Genomic DNA, 25,535 nt, shown 5'->3' with positions numbered 1-25,535 from the left:
TGGGTCAGCCTGGAGCTGGTGGCTTAAATGGATGATTGTTTTCTAAAGAGCTCTCAGCCAGAGTAAAAGGAACGAAACTGGTTCATGTTCTTTCTCTGGGAGAGTCAGCCTCTGGCGCTCTGAGCTCTTCTCCAGAGCCAGATCTGTCACCATCAGACTGTCTTGTGGGAGTGGAGTTGACAAAGAAGGATGATTTAAGCACCTGCCCTGCAGGTTCATCAGCACTGCATCTATTGTCACAGGGCACCTGGTGGCCAAGAGGATGGCCCTCGTGGCTGCCTTCCCCTCCAATGCTTGTCCAAGATATTTATCCCGCACTGTCCCCTGGCCCTGTCTGAGCTGTTCTTCTCAGATGCCCTTCCTCTGCGCGTGGAAGGCGCCCGCCCTCCTGCCAGCCTCCCTTCTCAGTGGGAATTAAATTCATATTCAGTTTCAAGTCTTTGGCAGTGAAGCGGGTTTTCCATGGTGTGTTGTAAATATTTAAAACTATTTCTGTATATTATGAGGTTTAGACATCTTAATCTTTCTGCCTGGGGAGAGACGCCCCTCTAGGGCGAGCCTTTTCTTGGAGGTAGGAAGGAACCAGTCGGCAGCTTGCCTTTCAAATGCAACTAACCAATCCAGAGCCAGACTCCGTCACCAGCCCCTGCCTCCCAGGAGGCCACAGTCCTGGGCTTTAGTCAACGCAGGGTCAGGTAGCAGGCAACGAGGGACGCCCCTAGACCTTAAAGCCCACTAAAACCATTCAACTGACCACCCTAAAAGGGTTACACTGCCCTGCCCTGCCCCAGAAACCACTGGCCTGATGCTTCCCCTGGCTCCTGTCTGCTGCTTCCTGGCCACCACAGTGACCTTCCCCTGTGGCCTGCACAGCGACTGCACCTCCTGTGTCCAGCACCTGAGAATATCATCAACAGCTTTCTCGTGCCTCCCCTGGTCTCCTGTGGCAGTCGCATCTTACTGTACATAGAAAACACAAAACATGGGGCTTGCCCCTTCCTTTCTTCCCAGAGGGTCTGTGTGGACAGAGGCCACAGGAAGGAGGGCAGGGCAGGATGGTGAGATGCCCTTTCTAGAAGGGTGACTCTGGTCAGCATTCCCACACCCAGCCCTTGGCACGGCTCCTGTGTCTACTAACAGTTCTGTCAACGTCTGTGGGACCAACATGGGGCTGTGGCTGGGTGGTGGGGCACCTACCCAGCACGTGTGAGGCTCTGGGTTCGATTCTCAGCACCACATAAATAAATAAAAAAGGCATCACGTCCATCTACAACTCAAAATATTTTTTTTTTTAAAAAGTGAATGCACAGCTGTCTTTAGAAGTGTCAGTCAACATAATAAAACCAGAGATCATCTGTGTGAGCAGAGAGGAGCAAAACCATCAGATCCCACCCCCTGGAGAAATGGGCTCAGGAAGATGAAGGATGCCCAGTCTTCAGGCCCTGGACAGGAGCTAGACACAGGGAGGCATGGTGTCGTCTTCCGGTCACGGTTCCCTATTTGACACGTTCCACGACTCCTAACCAGGCTGTGCGTCCCTTGGCTTCCTCCCTTTCTGAGTTGTCTTCTGGAGTAGCAGAATGTGTCTCACCTCCCGAGTGCCAAGCGGAGCACACCTTTGCTTCTCTGGGGATTCAGTCAGGGCTTCCTTGTGCTCTTGGGTCTTGTAGATTCATCTAAGAACACGGTCAAGCTGACTACCTACACTGTAATTGGACCTTCTCTCTTTTAGGAGCCTTACACGGGTCTCTGTTATCTCCCTCCTCCTCCTCCCTGATTTCTCAGTGTACACTGTCTTACTTTGAGTTTCTAAGACCACTTGTTCAGGCAGGTACCGGAGAAATAGCCCTACTGTGTGGAGAACCTCAACCTCAGCCACTGCAGCAAGAGTCCAAACAAACCTCTCCCCCAACAAGCAAACAAGCACAAAAAGACTTCAACAGGGGCTGGGGTTGTGGCTCAGCAGCAGAGCGCTTGCCTAGCATGTTCAAGGCCCTGAGTTCGATCCTCCACACCACATACATACATACCTACATACATAAAATAAAGGTATTGTATCCAACTACAACTAAAAAATAAATATTTAAAAAAAAAGACGTGCAAAGATTTTGCCATTAGAGTACTGCAAAATAAAACCACCACAATGAGAAGCTGCCCCATGTCTATTAGAATGGCTTAAAGAAAAAAAAAAAAAAAAAACAACTAACAATAAATAACAACTGCTGGCCAAGATGCAAAGCAACTGGAATTCTCTTGTATGACAGATGGGAACGTGAAATGGTCCAATCATTTTGAAAAATAGTTTGGCGTCCTCTCCACAGGAAAGCAAACACTGACCCTGTGATCCAAGAACCCCACTCCTAATTGGAATCAAAATCTAGATTCACAGGACAACCTCCACAGGAATGTTAATGGTGGCCGTGGCAGTCAGCTCTCTGCCAACATAACAAAAAAACAGAGTTAATCAGCTTATAAAAAGAGAAAAGGTTAATTTTGGCTCAAAGTTTTAGAAGTCCCAGTCCACGGTCAGGTGGGCCTTTGGGTAAGGCAGCCCATCATGGCTGGAGTCCATGGTGGATCAACACTCCCTCCTGCTGACAGAGAAACAAAAGAGAGAAGAGACTAGGGTCCCACAGTCCCCTTAAAACACACCCCCAAAGACCTAAAGACCTCCCACTAGTCTCCACCTCTTAAAATTTCCATCATCTAGCTGGGTGCGGTGGTGTACTTGTAATCCCAGCAGCTCAGGAGGCTGAGGCAGGAGGATCTCGAGTTCAAAACCAGCCTCAGCAAAAGTGAGGCACTAAGCAACTAAGTTAGACCCTGTCTCCAAATAAAATACAAAATAGGGCTGGGGGTGTGGCTCAGTGGTTGAGTGCCCTTGAGTTCAATCCCCAGCAACATGCCTCCTCCAAAAGAAAAATCTACCATCTTACAAGAGCTCCAATCTGAGGGCCAAGCCTTTAGCACATGGGTCTTTGGGGAACATTCTAGCTCCAAACTGTAGCAGTGGCTTTATTCAAAAGAGCCCAAAGTCAGAAACAAGACGAGTGTTCTTCACTTGGGAATGGACAAACCAACTGTGGTACGTCTGTCTATACAATGAAATATTATCCAGCAATTAAAAAAATAAAAATAAAAGAATGACTGCCACATGCTACAACCTCCATGAACCTTGGAAACACTTGCTAAATGAACGCAGCCAGGGGCTCAAAAGTCTACCTACTGTAGACATTCAGATGATGCGCCAGCAAAGGCGAACCTTTAGGGACAGGAGACAGATCAATGGTTGCCTGGGTCTCCGGGTGGAGAAGGTTGACTACAGCAAGGTGAGAGCTATAGAGAAATCCTGGTAGCTGTTCTGTATTTTAGTCGTGATGATGGTTACACTACACATTTGTCAAGCTTACTGAACTAAAATTTTTAAGAAGACTCACTAAGGTTGAATTTTATCACACATAAATTATATCTTAACCATAAAACTATGGTGCCAGAGTTCAGAGCCTGTCTTCAGGCATGCTGTCTAATTCCCATGAGGCCGTCTCTATTCAACCTTCCCTGATGGGGAATGTCACTGCTTCTCTCCCTTTCTATAGGAGCAAGGTCATCTCAAAGCCACTAAAGATAAATACAGTTTTCCTGTGGCTTCTAGCTCTGGAGGAAACTGCTATTACTGCTTAGTTAGTAGAGGTGACATTAATGTAAAAAAAAGTCAGCTCATGTAGCTGGTGAAATTCCAGTAGAAGATGCTCTGCCAGGGATGCCCTTTAAAAACAATGTCACATAATCTGTGTCACGTAGGACATGGTAGTCACTGGTCACCATAAGCCATTTTACACCCATGGTGAAATAATTGGAGGCAGACCCGCCTTTCTTGTGGTTCAATGCACAAGTTTAAGCAAGTCCCAATGCTCAGGTTATCCACCATTCCTCCTGCGATCCCCCCTAGAAAATGTTCTGAGTGCTGTGGGGTCACCGTTCTTGCAAGCAATGCTTCAGATGTCATTCAGAGCCATCTGACTTTGGCTTAGGAAAGAGACAGCTGGATGTGGCTCAAAAGGCACCAGCCCCAGCGGCCCTTGTTTCTCTGATAAGCAAGGTTCCTATCAGAGCCAGCCTGGGAACGTGGTTTCTCTCCAGACCAGAAGGTCCCGGAGCCGGCCTGCCGCTGGGTGTGGAAAGAATCCTGGGGCCAGGGAGGACTAGAGTCTAGGTGCCTCTCTCTGGTCTGCCCCTGCCAAGGCAGCTGCCTGCCCCCTGCACAGAGGCCAGACGGTGCCAGGATAGTCCTCTCGCTTTTGGTTTCTCCTTGCTTTAGCTTCAGGCTTCTGCCCATTATTCTTCTCTTGTGGTTCTTTTCTGGCTCTTGATTATTTGGACCAACAGCTTTCTCCCCACCCCACCCCACCTCTCCCCTGGGTTGTTTTTGTTTTTGTTTTTGTTTTAATAGAATGCTTCACGAATTTGCATGTTATCCTTGGTGCAGGGGTCATGCTAATCTTTCCTGTGTCATTCCAATTTAAGCACTCTCTCTGTTTTTGTAGACAGCTTTATTAAAGTATAATCAAAATAAAATAAACTGCACGTTTATTTTGGGAGGTATTATGAGTATAGATTTTGTTGTTGTTGTTCTTTTTAGTTATACATGACAGTAGAGTGTATTTTGACATATCATGCACACACGGAGTGTAACTTCCCAGTCTTGTGGCTGAACATGATGGGGAGTTCCCCTGGTCGTGTATTCATAATGAACGTAGGAAAGTTGTGTCTGATTCATGCTCCTGTCTTTCATTCCCATACCCGCTCCCTGCCTCCCACTACCCGCTGTGCAATCTGGTGAACCTCCATTTCCCTCCCCGCCATTGTGAGTCAGCATCTGCATATCAGAGAGAATATTTAACCTTTGGTTTTGGGGGATTGGCTTATTTCACTTAGCATGAATCGTGACGGTCTGCAGTTCCATCCATTTACCTGAAAAAGCCATCATTTCATTCTTCTTTAAGGCTAAGTAATATTCACTCCGTTGTGTGTATGTACATTTTCTTTATCCATTCATCTGTTGAAGGGTACTTGGGTTGGTTCCATAGCTTAGCTATTATGAATTGAGTTGCTATAAACGTTGATGTGGCAGTGTCACTATAGTATGCTGATTTTAAGTCCTTTGGGTATATACCAAGGAGTGTGATAACTGGGTCAAATGGTGGTTCCGTTCTAAGTTCTCCACAGAATCTCCATACTGTTTTCCAGAGTGGTTGCACCAATTTGCAGTCCCACCAGCAATGTATAAGTGGACCTTTTCTGCTACATTGTCACCAATGTTTATTGTTACTTGTATTCTTGACAATTGCCATTCTCACTGAAGTGAGACGGAATCTCGGTGTAGTTTTAATTTGCATCTCTCTAATTGCTATAAACTGCACATTTTAAACTATACAGTTTTATAAATTTTGACGTGCATATACATTTAGCAAACCATCAGCTCCATAATCAAGATAGAGAATATATCCAGCATCCCAAAGTCTCCCATGTCCCTTGGCCATCCAGCCCTCCATCCCTTATCTGTCCCCAGTTCCTAAGAATCACTGATAGTTGTCTATCACTATATAGGTTCGTTTGTGTTTTCTAGAATTTTATATGAATGCAGTCTTATAGAATGTTTATTTATTTATTTATTGGCCTCTCTGCTTTTACTTGGAAAAATATGCTGAAATTTATCTATATGGTTGGATGTATCAAAAAAAAGTGTTTTGGATCCCAGGGATTGAACCCAGGAGTGCTTACTGAGCCACATACCCAGCCCTCTTCATGTTTTTTTTAAGTTTAGAGATAGCAACTAAGTTGCTTAGGTCCTTTCTAAGTTGTTGAGGCTGGCTTTGAATTCATGATCCTCCTGCCTCAGGCTCACCAGTCACTAGGATGACAGGCGTGTACTATTGTACCTGGCAATTCCATTTCTTTTTATTGCTGAGTACTATTCCATCATGTGCCACAATTTTTTTTTATCCTTTCATCTGTTGGTTAATAATTAAATTGTCCCAAGCTTGGGGAAGACTTGCACTTAAAGCACACAGGCTGGCACTCCTTCAGAAAACACCCAGAGCTTCTTGCTGCCAAGGCTTATGGCTCTGATGGCCCCTGTTCTGCTGCAGGGAGAGCGGCAGGAAGTCATTTGCAGAGTTAGGGAAGGGTTGGGGGAGAACTGGCATTGCATCTCCATAAGCCCACCCACTTCCTGGCCCTTCTTCCCCACCACTTCCACCCCAGCGGTCTCTCAGATAATGATCATCTCTTGACAAGAGCTAGGAAGAGAGGGGACCAGACGAGGACGGGAGGAATGGGACCATTCAGTGGTGACACCATTTTCTTTGCATCTTGCACTATTCACCCTTGAGAAGAAGCCACATGCCTGCAGAGGTAGCTCACTGACAGTATTTATAAACTGTCCTTGGAATATGCTTTTAAGAGGCAAATTTAGAGCAGGGAGCAGTGGTGCACATCTGTAACCCCAGCGGCTCAGGAGGCTGAGGCAGGAGGATTGAGAGTTCAAAACCAGCCTCAGCAATTTAGCAAGGCCCTAAGCAACTCAGGGAGACCCTGTCTCTAGAAGAATATAGAAAAGGGATGGGGATATGGTCAGTGGTTAAGCACCCTTGGGGTTAATCCCCAGTAGCAAAAAAGAAAGAAAGAAAGGAAGAAAGAAAGAAAGAAAGAAAGAAAGAAAGAAAGAAAGAAAGAAAGAAAGAAAGAAAGAAAGAAAGAAAGAAAGAAAGAAAGAGGCAGATGTAGAATGCTCGGACAGTGCTTCTTAAACTTTGATGTGATTCAAATCATGAGAGGGTCATGTAAAATGCAGATTCTGATTCAATAGAAGAGGCGGAGGCCTGAGAGTCTGCATTCCTAGCAAACTCCCAGATGATTTGATGCTGTTGGTCTTCTATAACACTCTTCAAGGGGCCCATCACATGTGTCAATCATTTCATAATTGCTTTTTTTTTTTTTTTGTATCTGGAGTACTTAAACACTAAGCCACATCCCCAACCCATTTTTGTACTTTATTTAAAGACAGGGCCTGACTGAGTTACTTAAGACCTCACTAAACTGCTGAAGCTGGCTCTGAACTGGCAATCCTCCTGCCTCAGCCTCCTGAGCTCCTGGGATGACAGGCGTGTGCCCCTGCTTCTGGATCATAATTGCTTTTTAACAAGAGTTTAACCACTACCTATAAAATTCTACCAAGTACAGACTAATGCAAGCCTTCCTCTCTCCTGGAGAGCCCCTGCAGCTATTCCAAACCAACCAGGGATAACACAGTGCTCCTCTGAAGCCCAGAGCTGGCACTAGAGCTGCATGGTGTCAGATTTTAGTGTGTCAAGAACACTACCTCCACCAGGTGAAATGTCTACTGCTTCTCTTGTTTTCTACCTTATACTTTGGTTCCAGGAATATTGTGCTCTAGAACTAGGACTCCAGAGCTCGAGACTCCATGGTTCTGAGAACTCCAACCAGCAATATGATCATTTAACTGAAAAATGGACATAAAGCACAGAAAACGAAAGCAGCTGTGTAAAGCAACCAGTTAGTTGGACACCAGATGGAAGGGAAGGGAAACATGAGTACTGTAAGAAAGAGCGGAGAATTCCTAATGGTATGACCAAGGTTGGTGCTACCAGGGGCCAAGGAGTGAATGGCAAATCTGAGGTGGGCTGTAGTTTACAACTTAGATGCTAAAGAAGAAAATACTTCCAAAGAAGCCTCACTTGGTTCACTGTCCTCACTCAATGCCCTCCCTCATCCTTCCTTTCATTAGGAGACAAGGCAAAAGAACAGTCAGCCATGGATGACTAAGGATGGGGTCAGGAAGATGGGGCTGATTCAAAGGAAATAAAATGCAAATACCTCCAGAGCACTTCCCCCTCCTCCATCCTGTTGCCAAGGTTACCTGCCTCCAGGGAATTGTTCCTCTCAACAAGGAGGTGTTAATGAGCCCCCTGGACAACTCTCTTCTTGCCCTTTAGTCACTTTTGGTCACCTAGGAAAGATAAGAGAAGGAGAAGGCATAAGAAAGGAAATTTGAAATCTATAAAAGGGCCAGGACATACCCACTCCCTCAGGCACCAGCTTTGGACCTCCTCCTCTCTGAAGCGCTCTCTCTCTGGTCTCTAATATATATCTCTCTCTCTCTATCTCTATCTCTGTTCTATCCTTTAAATAAAATATTTTGCTCTTGCCTCCGTGTTTCTCGGGTGTTCGGTCTTCAATACCAGGGGAACAGGAGCCAATCCTGATTTTCAAGAACTGGTGTCCATCACCCGTGACAACTCCTGTGATGGAGGAAAGGCGGCGCTCACTGGGCTCATTCTTGACGCTGTGTGCACCGTTCACCTAGAGCCTCACTCCAGTACCATCTTTTTTCCCACAGGGACCGTCACGGAGCTGTCAAGGGTGGACATGAGCTGGTAATGGCTTCTGTGGAAATCACAGATTTCTGGCTGTAAAGTTGTGATAACGTCATTCATTCGATCATGCAAATGAAAGTTTATCTCTTATCATCTGTCAGGTACTGTCAGGACACAGTCTACCAGGACACAGTCCCTTCCCTTGAGGGAGGACAAGACATAAGCTGATATGTCCCCTCATTCACATTGGGAACTACAAACGAACTGTTTTAGGAGATCAGAGAAGAGAAGGGTCGCTGCTAACCACCGCAGAAGGTGGCCAGCAGCAGGTGGTGCTAATGACATCCGAGTGGCAGCTGCGGGGGGAGAAGGTAATCCCAGTGAAAGAGATGACCCGACAGACACCAGGGAGGGAGTACCCAATGTGTCTTTGAAAAAGGAAGTTGCTCAGTGACCCTGACTGAAGGAATGAACAGGAGAGGTAAAGGCGTGGTGGGTGGGGTGGGGTGGTGCCAGAGGCCTGCCTTGACCCTGGTACTATTTGAACTAGGTTTGTAGTTAACTCAGGGCTCTGAATTGACAGAATCAAGATAGAGCTAGGCACAGTGGCTCACGCCTATAACCCATCAACTCAAGAAGCTGAATTGGAGGATCTCGAGTTCAAGGCTACCTTCAGCCTCTTGGCAGGAACCTGTCTCAAAATTAAAAACAATAAAAAATAAAAAGGGCTGGGGAGGTAGCTCGGTGGCAGAGAACCCCTGGGTTCAATCCCCAGTATCACCAAAGAAAGAAAAAAAGATCTAAGATGGTATTTTAAGGCTGATTCAGTTACAATGTGCTTTGAAGGAACAGAAAGGGCAAGTTCCAAGGTAGGGAGAACAGCCGCTAGGAGGCCACTGTGTCAATCTGGGTGTGACAGCCTGAGCCAAGGTAGGGTTTCCAGGAACAGGAAAGGGAACTGGGTGAGGGAGCAGGGAAGGAAGACTCCCAGGACGGGGTGACTGTACCTTAGGGGTGATAGGAAGACAGCAGAGGCTGGGCCTCCATTGGAGACTTCCTGGAAGAACGAATGACAGTTCCCAGCCATGAGCTTGGCTTTGGTTAAGCTGAGCCACTTCTGTGAAAATGTCGGCAGCCGCTCTTCATGGAGAAGGACACAGTCCAGGTCACCCACAGCAGGTTCCTTCGTTTGTCCTGCAAAGAGAAACCTGAGACTGTGGTACTCCACCCTGTACCACTCTCTGGGGCTACAAGTGTCCCCTTCTACTAAATTCTCAGAATTCTGGAGGAAGCAGGCTGTTGTGGTTTGGATGTGAGGTGTCCCCAAAAGCTCATGTGTGAGACAGGGCAAGAAGGTTCAGAGAAGACATGATTGGGTGATGAGAGCCTTAATTCAGTCAGTGAATTGACCACCTCATAGGCAGATGGGGGGTAGCTGGAGGAGGTGGGCGTTGGGGGCGTGGCTCTGGGGTGTGTATTTTGTATCTGGTGAATGGAGTCCCAGTCTCTGCTTCCTGATCATCACGTGAGCTACTTCCCTCTGCCACACGCCCCCTCCAGGACGTTCTGCTTTACCTCAAGGTCCCAGGAAGGGAGCCTGCTGGACCGAGATCTCCGAAACCATGAGCCCCCAAATGAACTTTTCCTCCTCTAAAGTTGTTCTGGTTGTTCTTTTAGTCACAACTGCGAAAAAGCTGACTAAAACACAGGCCCCTCCTGCTTGAGCAGATTCTGTTACCAAAAGTTTGGTCCTTGTCCCCAATGCTAATCAAACAACAAGGATGCAGCTTATGAAAAAGAAGTTTTATTGCTTTACTAGCAAAGGAGAAACTCAGGGAGCAAGGGACTTGTAAAGAAGTGATCCAAGACTCCATTCCACGTGTTGCCTGTTGGAGTTGTCATTCTCTTGTTAACTTGGGAGATAGTCATTTCTGAGGTCTTCTGATGCCATCCCCAGAGTCTGGATTAGTTTGTCCCTGCGGTGGGTACACAAGGGCTCAAGGACAGATACCCTGCCTAGGATGGGGAAGAAAGGTAATCCTATTTTCCTCAAGATTAGGAAGGGGAGAGATAAAGGAGGAAGAGAAAGAAATATGTTCTTTTAAAACGAGGTCACAGTGACAGGGGAGCAGGGGTTATATTCAAAGTGGACCGTCACTGTTCCAATCCCAGGGCTGTACTGGGGGTGTCGGCAGGCAGTGGTGCTGGGGTTAAAGTGGAAAATCTCTTAGGCCCATCATGTCAAGGAGAGTTTATTTGAGCAAAGAAAGAAAACTGATTCATGAAACAAACAGCTCTCAGAACCAGAACGGTTCTGATAACTCCAACCAACAATATGATCATTTACTGAAAAAGGGACAGAAGGCCTAGAAAACTAATGACCACAGCTGAGTCAAGCAACCAGTTAGTTGGTCACAACTTAGCTAACTGGCTACCGGGCCTCGCGCAAGCCACCAGAGCTCAGTTACCAAGGTTAAATTGTATATTGGTTTGGTTTGTTAGACCCAGTTAGGACAGGTGCCCAGTTCAAATTCATGGCCTCCCTCAAATTTTATTGAATAGCGGGGAAATTCTTGGAGTGAGAAGAACAGGGTGTGGAGAGGTGCCTTTTTAACAAGGCACTTTTCAAATAAGCAGAGTTTTTAAAAATGCTTATAACGTGCCAGTCACTGTAATGAGCAATTGGAGGCAGAGATTAGGGCCCACATGTTTACATTCCACACACACAGGGGAGAGAAACTGGAGAAGTTGGTATTTAGCACCTTTGGAATGGGAATGGTCAAAGATCGCTGGGAGGCAATGTGGGTGCGGCTCTGGGGTAGAGTGCGTTCACAGGGGACTCTGGAATCTACCTTCCAGTGACAGGCGGGGGTGGGGGGAGGGGCGCAGGGGGACAGGACACGGGCACCCCACGCTGCCCACCTGCTCTCAGTTGGCTCTCTGGTGAACCCTCCTTCTCCTGGAGCCTCCCCAGCTGTGATCAGGGTTTTCTCTGTAAGCTCCATTTCCCAAGAGTGAATCAGTGGCCTACGCCCAGTTTCTCGGTGGCATATTTCTGCGTTCTGGCTTGTAAGTAAGTTTTCAGGCAGAACCCGAGATCTCAAGAAACTGGTTGCCCTAGTCCTGAACACCAGAACCCCTGACAGCCCTGGTTCCTCTGATTGCTGACCACTTGTCTGCCTCGATTTCTGCTGCTGCCCTCCAGCTTGGTTTACATCCTCACCCAGGATTTGAGATTTGATTGGGAAATTTTGCTAGTTGTCCGTCTTCTCAGAGACTTGACATGGAAAACTTCTTTTAAACTCACAACTCTTTAAAAATCAATCAAACAAACAACCTCTGCCTTATTTGCACCAAATGACCTTCTCCAGTTTGGTTTGGTCGGGGGCTGCCTCTGCTTCAGCACTGAGAGCAGGAGAGATTGTGACCAGCAGTGTGTACAAGTGGGTGGTGGGTGGCACACCCCCTGCCCCTGGCAAGTTTAAAAGAGGGGGAAGATGAGGGAATTCACCCAATCAACTTCTAGCTCCTCATTCTCCTCTCAGACATCCAACTATCCACTCATCAATTCCCCCTCTCAGTTGATCATCGATCTGTTCACCCAGTCAACAGAATTTGTGGAGTACCCACAGCATGCCAGCCTCCAGAAACAAAACACCCAGAGAGCTTCAGGAGAGGCTGAAACTAACCCATCTGTGACTCAGAGACTCAGACACGCCTAAGTTCTTCTCTTGCTTTCAGCCAAAGAGACGGAAAAACTTGTTTTATTTGCACAACTCACTGTCAGGGCTTCCTTTAAACAAGTGAAATCTCCGGCCTCTCTCCCCTCCTGTTCTCCCCCTCGGAGATATGAGTAAGATCCTCATTTAGGAATTCTGGGCAATAAGTACAGGATACCAAGTCCTTTAAAGACTTTTCCCAAGGTTGCCAAATGCAGAGGTGAAGATGGATGCTCCTGTATACTTGTCCTTTTATTTATTTGGTTTTGATACTGGGGATTGAACCCAGAGCCAGGTGTTTAGCAGGCACGCATTCTACCACTGAGCTATACCAGCAGCCCTTTTTTATTTTATTTTGAGACAGGGTCTTACTCAATTGGCTAGGCTGGCATCAAACTTGCAATCCTTCATCCTCAGCCCCTGGAGTAGCTGGGATTAAAGGTGTGTGCCACAGCAGTCAGCCTGTAAATATTCTCAGTATGCATGATAAGAGGAAAACGAGGGCTCTAGAACATTCTAACCTGAATCATACAGCAGGCCCAGCTCCAGCAGGGACCCACTGCCAAGGCATTGCAACCTTCTATTGCTCAGCAGTTGCATACCCAGCAGTGGCCCCCACTTGTTCCAGTTCCACCCTGGAGACAGTAGTCCCTGATGCCATTTCCTTGTATGTGCTTGTAGCAAGACCCAGAATCCCATTACCTTCATCAACTGCTTCAGGACAAAGCAGAGCCCAACCTTTGTCCAGAGAAAGGAAGAGGCAGGGCTATCAACTAAAAGATGTAGTGAAATGAAAGACTTTAAAGAATGGATAGAAGAAAGGTCCCATCTCATTCTAACACTGTCAGACAAGAGAATGAGCAACAGGCCGACCACTAAGTCATGCGTATTTAAAAATGGATTTGTGCTGAGCAATGGCATGGAATCTCAGTGACTTTGGAGCCTGAAGCAGGAGGATTGCAACTTCAAGGCCAGCCTCAATCACTTGGTGAGACCCTGTATCAAAATTTAAAAAAAAAAAAAATAGTACTGGGAATGTAGCTCAGTGGCATCCCTGGGTTCAATCCCTACTGCTGAAAAGAAAAAAGGTTTTTTCTTTCTTTGAGGATTGAACTCAGGGGCACTTAACCACTGAGCCACATCCCCAGCCCTATTTTATATTTTATTTGGAGACAGGGTCTCACTGAGTTGCTTAGAGCCTCACTAAGTTGCTGAGGTTGGCTTTGAACTCTCGATCCTCCTGCCTCAGCCTCCTGAGCTGCTGGGATTACAGCCATGTACAGCCATACACCACCACATCCAGCTTTTTCTTTCTTTCTTTCTTTCTTCCTTTCTTTCTTTCTTTCTTTCTTTCTTTCTTTCTTTCTTTCTTTCTTCCCTTCCTTCTTTCTTTCTTTCTTTCTTTTTATTTGTTTACTTAACATTTCTGATTAAAATAAAAAATATTGTAATGGTAGAAATTTATAAAATACTGAAAAGGATTAAGAAAAAATAAAAATCATCCCAAATTCTATTAGTCGGATATAAACACTGTTAACAATTAGTTTTGCAAAGCTTTTTTTTTAAAAAAAAAAATTTTAGTTGTAGACGGACATAATACCTTTATTTTATTTTTATGTGGTGCTGAGGATTGAACCCAGTGCCTCACACATGTGAGGTGAGCGCTCTACCACTGAGCTACAACCCCAGCCCCTCGCCAGGCTTTTTAATTTGCCTATAATTTTTATGCATTTAAAATTTTTAATCATATTACAGATACTCTTTGTAATCTATTTTTTATTTCACTTAATATCACATCCATTTCCCCATGTTTCTAGATGTTCTGTTACAACGTAGTTAATGGTAAAGGCATATCCACAGAAAGAATAAAAATATTAAGAGTTAACAGAGTATACAAGGCACTTTATACTGAATAACCCACTTCTCACAATAATGTAATGATCTTCACTTTACAAATGAGAAAACCGAAGCACAGAGGAGTCACACGCTATTTGAAACCAGGCAGTCTCGGTGGCCACGTCTCAACCCTTAATCCATGCTATAATATAATTTACTTAATCAACTCCCTATTGTTGGGTATCATCCTGACTCAGGGTTTTTTGCTATCATAAACAATCCTGAGTGGAATATCCCTGAATACACTTTGGTCCACCTATTTAATGATTTCCTTATGATGCTTCCTAGGCCAAAGGGAAAACTTGCTTTTAAGGCTTTTGATAGCATTACCAAATCTCAGAAATACCAAATTATGTTCTGCATATGTGGAAGCGTTGCTATTTAACGTTACCAATGCTGGTTATTTTTTTCCTTTGTGACTTATTTGGTGAAAATAGTTCCTTGTTATTGTTTTCATATACATTTCCTTATTTATTAGTTTTATACAATTTTTTCATAAAATTATTGGCTATTTGAATTTTTGTTTATAAATAGTTCATTTGTTTACCTATTGTTCTATTAGGTGTTCTCTTTTATTTATAAGAGTTCTTAATATTTTAAATTTTTTTGTCTGTTGGGTGTATTAAACATTATTGAAGGCTGTCATTTATTTGCCTTTTAGTATTGTTTATAGCAGTTTTTAAAAATCTACAGACACTTTTGGTTTTTCCTTTGTCAAATTCATTGATATTTTCTTATTTCCAATGTCGGGCTTAGGAAGACATTTCCTGCCTCACTCATTTGCTTGTAGTTCTTTCCAAACAATGTCATTTAATGACTTTCTGATCAAATGAGGAAAATTGCAGAAAATCAAAACAACTTAACTTTCCTGTGTTTTCATATATGAATACACGACCAGTGTAACTCCACATCATGTACAACCACAAGAATGGGGAGTTATACTTCATGTATAACTACTTCATGTATTTTACTGTCATGTAAACTAAAAAGAAAAAAAAAAAAAAAACCTTAGCGATGACTTGATGTATTGCCCAGCCCAATGTCTACTCTGATGCCATTTGAGAAATGTCGCCTTGAGAAGACAGGACACAGTTCCATTTTGCGGGTCTCCTAGCAGTGGCAGATCATTGTGACTCAGGGACATCCAGGGCTCCTCTTCCTATCTCTGAGGTTGCCTGGCTTGAGGCAAGATGATTTCTTTGCTTCCATTAATGGGAGCTGGGGGTTTTCAATCTGTGTGCACTTGGACTGCTTCTCTTGACTCTCCACGCTTCTCCAAAAAATATATATTCAGGGAAAACTAACACCTGGAACTTTCAAACACATTGAAAAGTTGATTCAACAACTCCTACATTTCCTTTCTTTAAAAAAAAAAAAAAAAAAACAAAAAAACCATTAGCTTTGTATACGTTTGCTGACCCCTTCAGGAACGACCCTCTCCGGGGACCACACTCTACCTGGCTGTGATCCTAAGGCAGTCAAGATATTTCTGAAGCCCCACCAGGATTCTTGCTGAGTGACAGGAAGACTGGAGATGTTGAGCTGCCTTCTCCCACTGCCACAGAAGGGAGAAAAAGGCTGTGTCAGTGTATGAGAGTCACACGTCGCGAGCACAGTTTCTTTCTGAACAAACTTTACCAAGTTGGGTAATCCCAAATGCCTGAGCAAGAAGCTGACCTTCCAGCATGCGGAGCCAGGCCTAACTGAAGAGCTGTGAGTTCTCCTTCTGGTGATGCTTCTCCTTCCCTATTGTGAGGAAAAGTAAGGAAAAAATGTTTCCTTCACACAATATGGTTTTATCTGTTACTATCTTTTTTTTTCTCCCCCTATTAAAATTACTGCCAAGGTCCTTCAAGAGAAGCCTCCAAGAGAATGTTTTCTTTCCACAGTGACACAGTTTTAAGTGGAAGGAGCTTCTGAGACAGGGGAGAAGGGACAAGGCTTAGATTCTTAGAAAGAGATGTTACTGTATCAGTAACCCAGTGGGTTCCCTGGGGACTTGCTCTGTGAGAAGGGAGCAGGCCCCTAGGCCTATCTGCAACCCTGCAGCAGAAATCAAGAGAAGCTGAGGCTTGCAGCCACCAATCTCTTCCTTCTCCAGAAACAGAGGGGCTTCAAACGGAGGAAGATGGGAATCACTACCAAATACCTCCTTTTGACCCTTTCCGCTACCTTCCTCTTTTAAATCTCTCTCACACAATCAGACTTTTAAGAAGTCTTTGGGGCAGAGGTTGTAGCTCAGTGGCAGAGCGCTTGCCCTACACGTGTTTGAGGCACCAGGTTCGATCCTCAGCACCACATAAAAAAAATAAAATGAACAAAGTAAAAAAGCCTTTGTCAGAATTACTGGGGATGGGGTGGGCAGAAATAACATCAAAAGTAGAATTGAAGGATTCTCAGAACTTCAGTACATCATACTATATATACCAAGTAGGTGGTTGGATTTTTTTTTTTTAACATAGACTCTTTTAGGACAGTTTTAGATTTACAGAACTACTGTGAAGATTGATTCTCTTATTATTGGTTTTACTTATTTATTTTTGGGGATGCTAGGGATAGAATCCAGGGCATCACACAGGCTAGGCAAGTGCTCCACCTCTAAGCTATCTGCCGCCCCTCCCCAGCCTTATCTCCTATTATTATCTAACATTTTTTTCACTATTGGAGAGTCCATATTCATACTTACGCATTATTATTAACTGACCTCCGTATATGATTCACATTCTTTCAGCTTTTACCTAATGTCCTCTTCCAAGATCTCCTCCAGGGTACATTTCATTTATTTGTCATGTCTCCTTTGCTTCCCTGTGGCTGTGACAATTTCTCAGGCTTCACTTGTTTCTTATGACCTTGACAGTTTTGAGGTGTATAGGTTAGGCATTTTGTAGAATGTTCTTCAGTTTGGGTTTGTCTAATATTTTTCTCGAGATTAAACTGGGTTGGTATGATTTTAGGAGGGAAATCACAGAGCTATTCTCATCCCATTGTGTCAAGGATACATGCTGTTAATATGACACATGGTTGACACTGACCTTGATCACCTGGCTCAGGTAATATTTGTCAGGTTTCTCCACTGCAGAGTTACTCTTTTTTTCTCACCCCTTTTCATTATCCTCCTTAGAGGGAAGTCATTCTGTGCAGCTCACACTGAAATGAGATTTATGCTCTACTTCCCTAAGGGTGACCACCTAACATTAATTATTTTGAGTTCCATATGGGAGATTTGTGTCTCCTACTTTTTTATTTGTATCACTATTGACTCATGGATATTTATCTTATACTTTAGGTTATGATCCAATACAATCTTAGCCAATAGTTTAATAAACTTTTTTTATGATGAACAATTTTGAACATACACAAAAGTAGTTAAAATGATGTAATAAACCCTAAAGTGCCAACCACCTAGTGCCAATAACATTTATGCCACAGGCAATTCTGCTACAAGCATATCATTTCTGTATGTATCTTTATAATTCTTTATATATCTTTTAAAAACAGACTTAAAGAAATGATCACAGCTAAAACCATAAAAACAAATCTCACCTCCAAAGTCTCCTCTCTGAATACCATCACCTTGGGGATTGAGTCCCAACATATGAATGTTCAGGGGACACAAGCATGCAGCCCATAGTGTATGTTAGAAGGTGATATAATAGGCAGGGCACAATGGCACATGTCTGCAATCCCAGTAGCTCAGGAAGGCTGAGGCAGGAGGATCTCAGAGTTCAGAGCCAACCTCAACAACTTGGTGAGGTCCTGAGCAACACAGCGAGACCCTGTCTCTAAATAAAATATAAAAAGGGTTGGGAGCCAGGTGCAGTGGAGCATGCCTATAATCCCAACAGCTTGGGAGGCTGAGAGCGGAGATCCCAAGTTCAAAGCCAGCCTCAAAGGGGCTGGGGATGTGGCTCAGTGGTTAGGTGCACCTGGGTTCAATCCCTGGTACTAAAAAATAAAAAGGTGACATAGTATCTGTTAAAAGGCGACAGAAAAGTAAATCAAAATAGGAAGTCAAAGCTGCATTCTTAAATAGGGCAGTCAGGGAAGGCCTCTCCAGGAGTGAGCCACTTTGGAAACCACGGGGGAAAAAGAGAACCAGGGGAGCAAGGTCTTGACCACAGTGCTCTAGCCACGTGGCCAGAGTGGCAGAGCCTGCCCCAGAAGAGAATCCCTCCCAGATGCCATTTTCTTTCCTTATGGTGTTCATCACTATGCACACTCTAAAGCTGATGTGTTTCTGCTCACTAGTAAGTGAACTCCTTTAGAGAATGAGCCTCCTTGTATTCACCCACACCATGCAGCCTGGCACCTGGAACACTGCTGCAGTATGAGGTGCTCAATGAGTATCTGTTGACTGGCTGGCACTGGACGGATGAATGACTGCACCCAAAATCATCTGTAGGGTCTGTTTCCCTTGTTCTCTTGCACGTGGACAAAGGTGGAGGACAGTCCTATCACACTAGGATGGCAAACATCTGTGGAAGAGATGATTGGGGTGGTGAAGGAGGATAAAACTTCTCCACTTTTCAAATCATTCTGCATAAATAGGGTTTGGGTGATTCCCTCTCTTCCCATTTATGGTCCTGTCTACAGGTGGAGGCACAGAGGGTGGGGGAGATGCAGCTGGGTATTTGCTCTTTGGTCAGCAACGCTCTCTCATCAGAAACAGAAACTCAAAGCTGCAAGGGTTAAAATGCCACTAAGACCTCTCCCCAGGCCCCCCAGCAGGCTTCACAACCTGTTGGAGTCAATTTCCTAATGTTTAGACATAACCCGCCTACTGATTTTATGATTATTGTTTTTCAATCTGGAAATACAGAGCAGCCGGCCTGATTTAAAAGGGAGATTTACATCCACCTGCTCAGAATAATGATGATCTGGCAGAGCATAGAGGAGTTCAGGGCCATATAGATATTTTATCATTTTCAGCAGGCAGGCCTCTTCTGCTGCCAAGAAAGAAAAAGAAAACAATGAGGAGGGAGATCAAATAAAATGATAATTCCAGACCTTAAAAATCAGAGCTGAGTACATGCCCGAGGGCTCAGTGCTCTTGTGGAACATGTTGCAGGGACCGCAGGTTGCTTAAGCACCTTGCCACATGTGGCTTGGGCAAACCCAGGAGGTCACTTCTCTGCCTGGTGAAAACGTGTGCATTTATTCATCTTAAAACACCTTGAGATTGTCAAATATTAAAAAGTAGAAATAGGACTTGTCATGCCAGATAAATAGAATTTGTGAATTAGATATGACTTGGAGACCAGGGAGCGAACCATAGAAGTATCCAAGGAGCTTAAAGCCTAAAAATTTAAAGGATTATTATTCCCCAAAGCCAAGGAAACAAGATAAAAATGATGCCAAATTATTTCAAGATTTCTCCCTGCCAGTGAGTTTAAATCTTTCTATGGAACAGTCTACTTGTTCAGGCAAAAGAACTCCAGTTCTTTGGCCTTGACATGGGTAAAAATTCTTAAGAGATTGGCCTTTTACCTCAGAGAAAAACTAGACACACCAAAGCTACAGATTTACCAAAAATAGTGGTAATTCATTTCTAGAACCAAATATCAGTCTACACATTTGGCCAACAAATGGGGAAGCCTCTCCGTGTTGGCAGAGATATAAATCGAGGTAAATAGAGTAAAAGTTTCTAGAGGACTTGGGGCGTAGCTCAGTGGTAGAGCACTTGCCTAGCATGTGAGAGGCCCTGGGTTCCATTCCCAGTACTGACAAAACCAACACACAATCAAACAAACCATAAAGTTTCTTAGTTTCCCTCACAATGCAAGAAAGAGAAGGGTGGATATACCAGCCCAATGTGGAAGATAAACCCGGCAGTAAGTGTTCACCTGCAGCAGAGTTTGTATCATACAAATGATAAATCTAACGCATCTAAATGTATCAATTAATAGGCCTATTAATAGGCATCTGCTTTAGAGAACTGAGAACTTTTCAATTTCAGCATAATTCATCATATGTTTTAGGACCAAATTTAAAGATAAATTATTTTAGTTGGTTCAAAAGGGTCTAAAGAGGGGTTGTGGCTCAGTGGCAGAGCGCTTGCCTGGCACATGTGAGGCACTGGGTTTGATCCTCAGCACCACATAAAAATAAATAAACAAAATAAAAGTATTGTGTTCATCTATAACTTATATATATGTGTGTGTGTATATATATATATATATATATTTTTTTTAAACGGTCTAAAGATCCTAAGGAAACATAAGGTTTGAGTCTGTTGTTTTCTCTGTAGGTTTGGTTTCTTCTCCTTTGGTTTTTTTTTTGTTGGTTGGTTGCTTTTGGTTTTAGTTTTGGGGATTTGATGCGGGGCAGGGCACCCAGGGCCTTACCCGAGCTAGGCGTGCTCTCTCCCACTAAACTCCACCTCCAGCCCTTTTTCTCTGGGTGTTTACTTCAGTGTCTTTTGCTTCCTGGCTGAAGCAATTCCTTTCTTAAGAGTGCTTAGCTAAAGTCTGAGGCTGTAAAGAATGGGTAAGAAGAGATATGGGAGTACATGCAAAATGTTGAGATGTCTTCCAAAACACAAAACTTACAGATATTATAAAAAACAGTTCCAAATTTGAGACACTTTACTAAGACCTATGTCTAAATATTATACAGTCAGGTGACTTCCTGGAAGACCGGGTTTTCATGAATTCAGTTCGACATACACTTGTTTCATCGTATGTTGGGATCAAAACAACATCTTTAATTTTTAATCCCTTTTTCTTTATTCATCTGATGAAATAACAATTTCTATCTTGTTATGGCCTCATAGGGAAAAAAATATCTCCACACTAAGATTCACAGCAAATGGAGCTGATCTCATATATAGCTTTGGTCTTTCTCCTCCATGATCCTATTCATTCTCTATATTTACTGAGACTTCATATGTATAGGGGAATGAGCCAAGGGCTTTGGTGCACACAGAGATGGCTCAAATGTGAATGATCTTGCACACAAGATTAGAATTGGAGCTGGGTACAGTGGCACACATCTGTAATCCCAGCAGCTGGGGAGGTTGAAGCAGGAGGATCATGAATTCAAAGCCAGCTTCAGCAATGTAGCAAGGCCCTAAGCAACTCAGTGAGGCCCTGTCTCTAAATAAAATACAAAAATGGGTTGGGGATGTGGCTCAGTGGTTAAGTGCACCTGGGTTCAATTCTAGTACAAGAAATTAAAAAATAAAAAAGATTAGGAGTGGAAGATTGAGTTCTAGTTCTGGCTCTGACACCAGCTACATGACTCTTGGGAAAAACACTTAACCCCTGGAGATTTCACTTTTCCCACCAACAAAGTGAGGGAGGAACTAGATCAGTAGTTCTTAACCTGGGATCCATATTACCCCAAATTATCCAAGGAAGATATTCAGGGCCTTGACTTGTATGAGAAAAAATTCCACTTTATTTTCACTAATCTCTAACTGAAAATACGCACTTCCTTCCATTGCAAATGTAGGCCATAAACCACAGCTGTAGTACGCTGGGTTAGCTGTGCCACATCACTAGCAGGAATCACAGGTGTCTTCATATTGAGGGCAGTTGGTGCAGGTATCTTGAAATATTTTTTAGTTCATTACTTTGAAGTTATGGTAGTTATCAGTCCTACCATCAGAATTTAACATGTTAATAAAAAACTTCTATATTACAAATTATCTCGTTTGTTCGTTTTGTGTGCTAGGGATTGAACCAGAGCCTCTTGAATACTAAATACATATTCTACCACTGAACCATACTGCCAGCTACAAGTAGGTTTTTGAGAATATGTTGAACATCCTACCTCATATTTATTAGAATAGTTACTATTTAAAAATCCAAAAAAATAGAAAATAACAAGTGTTGATGGGAGTGTGGAGAAATTGGAATCATCACACACTGTTGGTGGGAATGTAAAATAGTGCAGTCACTGTGGAAAACGGCATGGGGTTCTTCAAAATATGAAATATAGAATTACCATTTGACTCAATAATCCCACTTCTGGGAACACAACCAAAAGAATTGAAGGCAGGGACTTCAGCAGTTTTTCTGTCTGTTTGTTTTTGTTTGTTGTTTTGCTTTAAATAAACCTTATTGTATATATCTAAGGATAGATACAACATGATGTTATATGATGCATACAATAAAATGGTGTATATATATATATACACTAATATATATACACTAATATATATATATTATATATATATATATGTATATATATATATATACACACACACTAATCATTTATACTTGACAGTAGAATGCCTTTTGACATACAAACATGAGTGTATAACTTTTCATTCTTGTACATGCTGTAGAGTTACACAGGTCATGTAATCATATAAGCACATAAGGTAATAATGTCTGATTCATTCTACTATCATTCCTCTCCCATGCCCCTTCCTCTCCCTTCATGTCCCTCTGTCTGATCCAGAGTGCCTCTGTTTCCCCGCTACACACACACACCTTATTGTGAATTAGCATCCACATATCAGAGAAAACATTTGGCCTTTGGTTCTTTGGGATTGACTTATTTGGTTTAGTATAATATTCTCCAGTTCTGTCTATTTACTGGGTAATGCCATAATTTCATTCTTCTTTAAGTCGGAATAATATTTCATGTGTATATATACCAGTTTCTTGATCCATTCATCTGTTGAAGGGCACCTAGCTTGGTTCCACAGTTGAGCTATCACAGATGGAACTGTTGAGCAGTTATTTGTACACCCACATTCATAGCAACATTATTCATAATTGCCAAAAAATATGGACCTTAGACAGATGAAAGCATGAATGGATGGATGAAGGGCTGAACAAAATGTATTACGTACAGACAGTGGAGTATCATTCAGTCTTAAAAAGGAAGGAAATTCTGATCTATGCTACAATATGGATGAGGCTTAGAGTCACTATACAAAGTGAAATAAGCAAGTCACAGGGGCTGGGGGTGGAGCTCAAAGGGAGTTCACTTGCCTACTAGGTGTGGGGCCCTGGGTTCAATTCCCAGCCTGAGGGGGAAAAAAGAAAGCTCCCAGAAGCAAATACTCTCTGATTCCATGTATATGACATACTTAACCGTCAGACTTGTAGAGGAAGAAATGGGAAGGTGCTCGCCAGGGACCAGCAGGGAAAGAATGGGGAATTATCATTTAATAGGAATCAAGTTTCAGTTTCACAGGATGAAAAGAGTTCTAGAAATGGAAGGTGGTGACAGTCGCATGATACTAAGGCTGTATTTAATGCCACTGAATGGTGCACTTAAAGATAGTCAAGGAAGCAAACTTTATCTTATGTATATTTTATCATGACTTAAACTAGTAATAAAATATATATATGAAAACAGTATTTCAACATGATTGACATTTTTGGAATTTTATGCATTGAAAAAATTCTTCTGAAAAGGGTTTGCAGACTTCAGCAGAATGTCAAAGGGGTCCATGGGATATAAAGATTTAGAAACCCTTTAAAAGTCTCAAAAGTGTTTTTTAGTTCTGAAATGCTCAAATGCACTGAAATAGAAAAGCAAGCAAGAGAGGGCCTGGGGTTGTGGCTTAGTGGTAGAGCGCTCGCCTAGCACGTGTGAGGCCCTGGGTTCAGTTCCTCAGCACCACATAAAAATAAGTAAATAAAATAAAGATACTTAAAAAATCATATTAAAAAAAGAAATGGGATCAAGAGAAAAACAAATGTTTGTAAATGGATGAATGCAGCTATGTGTAGGAATAAACTTTCAACTATAAATTCACATCCTTTTCTTGTAATAAGAAATTTTAAACAGAATTCAGAAATTTTGAAAATATCCTTTGATGAATTCTAGATAGGGAAGAGGGGTGGGAGGGAAAGGGAAGGGGCAGGGGACTGGCAAGGATGGGGAAATGTGATGGACATTATTATCCAAAGTACATGTATGAAGACATAAATTTGGAGTCAAAATACTTTATATACAAATAGAGATATGAAAAATTATGGTATATATGTGTAATAAGAATGCATTCCACCATCATTTTTTTAATTAATAAAAAAAAGGAAAGAAAATATCCTTTGACATCTCAAGAAATAACACTAATAATCAAAGCTTTCTGCTGCCCTTTTCTTCAAAATGCTCGTCTTAGAAATCTGGTCAGGCTCTCTATGAATGATTTCAATAGCTGATTAAAACTAATCAAACCAGTTGGTTGGTTTTTGTTTTGTTTTGTTTTTAACATTTACCAAGATATAGCAAGTTACGAACAAGAATTTCTATGTTGTTTTGCAGTTAAAAAAAAAAAAGTAGAAAAGATTTCCCTCCATTTAAAAAAATATCTTGACTCAAATTCACATAGGAGGGCTGGGGATGTGGCTCAAGCAGTAGCGCGCTCGCCTGGCATGCCCGGGGCTCTGGCTTCGATCCTCAGCACCACATAAAAGTAAAATAAAGATGTGTCCACTGAAAACTAAAAAATAAATATTAAAAAATTATCTCTCTTTAAAAAATTAAAATTAAAAATAAATTAAAAATTCACATAGGAAGAGAAAAATATATTCAACTTTTAGGGCAGTTTATCTGTTCTGACACTATCTCATAAGAACTGAGTGTGTTTGATCCTGCCTACCCCTGCCCTTACCAGTTAGCCCTGCTGTGGGAGGTACCTGATAGTTATAGGCAAAAATTGAAAGGATTTCCTTCCTGTGTTAGTCCACTTTCCATTACTGTGACAAAACACTCAAGAAAATTAACTAAAGGAGGGAAAGTTTATTTTGGCTCTTGGTTCCAGAGGTTTTAGTTCATGGTCGATTGACCCTGTTGCCTATGGGCCTGCAACACCTCATGGTGGGAGCATATGGTGGAAGGAAATGCTCACTTCATGGCGACCAGGAAACAAAAAGAAAGAAACAGAAAAGGCCAGGTTACAAATATTCCTTTCTTTATCTACCTTTCTTTAATACCTCTATTTTATTTTTTTATATCATTCTGAGGATCAAACCCAGTGCCTCATTCATGCTGGGCAAGCACTTTACCACTGAGATACAACCTAGTCCTCCCAATGTTCCTTTCAAGGACACACCCACAATGTCCTAACTTCCTCCCACTAGACTCCACCTCTTAGAGGTTCCACCACCTCCCAAAGCACTACAGACTGGAAACACAAGACCTTTGGGAACATTTAAGATTCAAACCATAACACTGCCTCAAGGAGAAATAAAGCTTTCTTTATCCACGCTGTTTCCTCTTCCTGACCTGGATGCTTTTGTCTACTTATCTAAACTATAAATAGGTCACTTTCAGTTGAAAAAAAAAATTGTACATAGACTGGTAAATTTTCATAAGCTGTATGTCTAACAGAATGTTTTCATATCCTTTAACTTGGTGGTTTTCAACTAGGGCCCTCTTGTTCCCTAAGGGACATTTGGCAGTGTCTGGAGACATTTTTGTTTGTTGAGAATGGGTGGGAGTAAGGATTTCAGAATGAAGATTGCTACTGGAATCTAGCTTAAAAAGGCCAGTGCTCGGGATGCTGCTAAACACCCTAGCATGCACAGGACAGTCTCCCATAAACAGAAGTTATTGGACC

At 42.8% G+C, this 25,535-nt stretch overlaps 1 non-coding gene across 1 annotated transcript; it reads right to left on the bottom strand.

Annotated features, from left to right (window-relative positions):
* Nucleotides 1-4,440: 4,440 nt before the first annotated feature.
* On the bottom strand, nucleotides 4,441-4,545 carry LOC120892647 (U6 spliceosomal RNA). Its single transcript, XR_005737433.1, has one exon. It is a non-coding gene; the product is annotated as a U6 spliceosomal RNA (small nuclear RNA).
* Nucleotides 4,546-25,535: the final 20,990 nt, after the last annotated feature.

Source organism: Ictidomys tridecemlineatus, chromosome 9 (assembly GCF_052094955.1).
Source record: "Ictidomys tridecemlineatus isolate mIctTri1 chromosome 9, mIctTri1.hap1, whole genome shotgun sequence".
NCBI lineage: Eukaryota > Metazoa > Chordata > Mammalia > Rodentia > Sciuridae > Ictidomys > Ictidomys tridecemlineatus.
The sequence above is the reverse complement of the archived record's forward strand: the minus strand, read 5'-3'. Positions and strand labels throughout refer to the sequence as shown.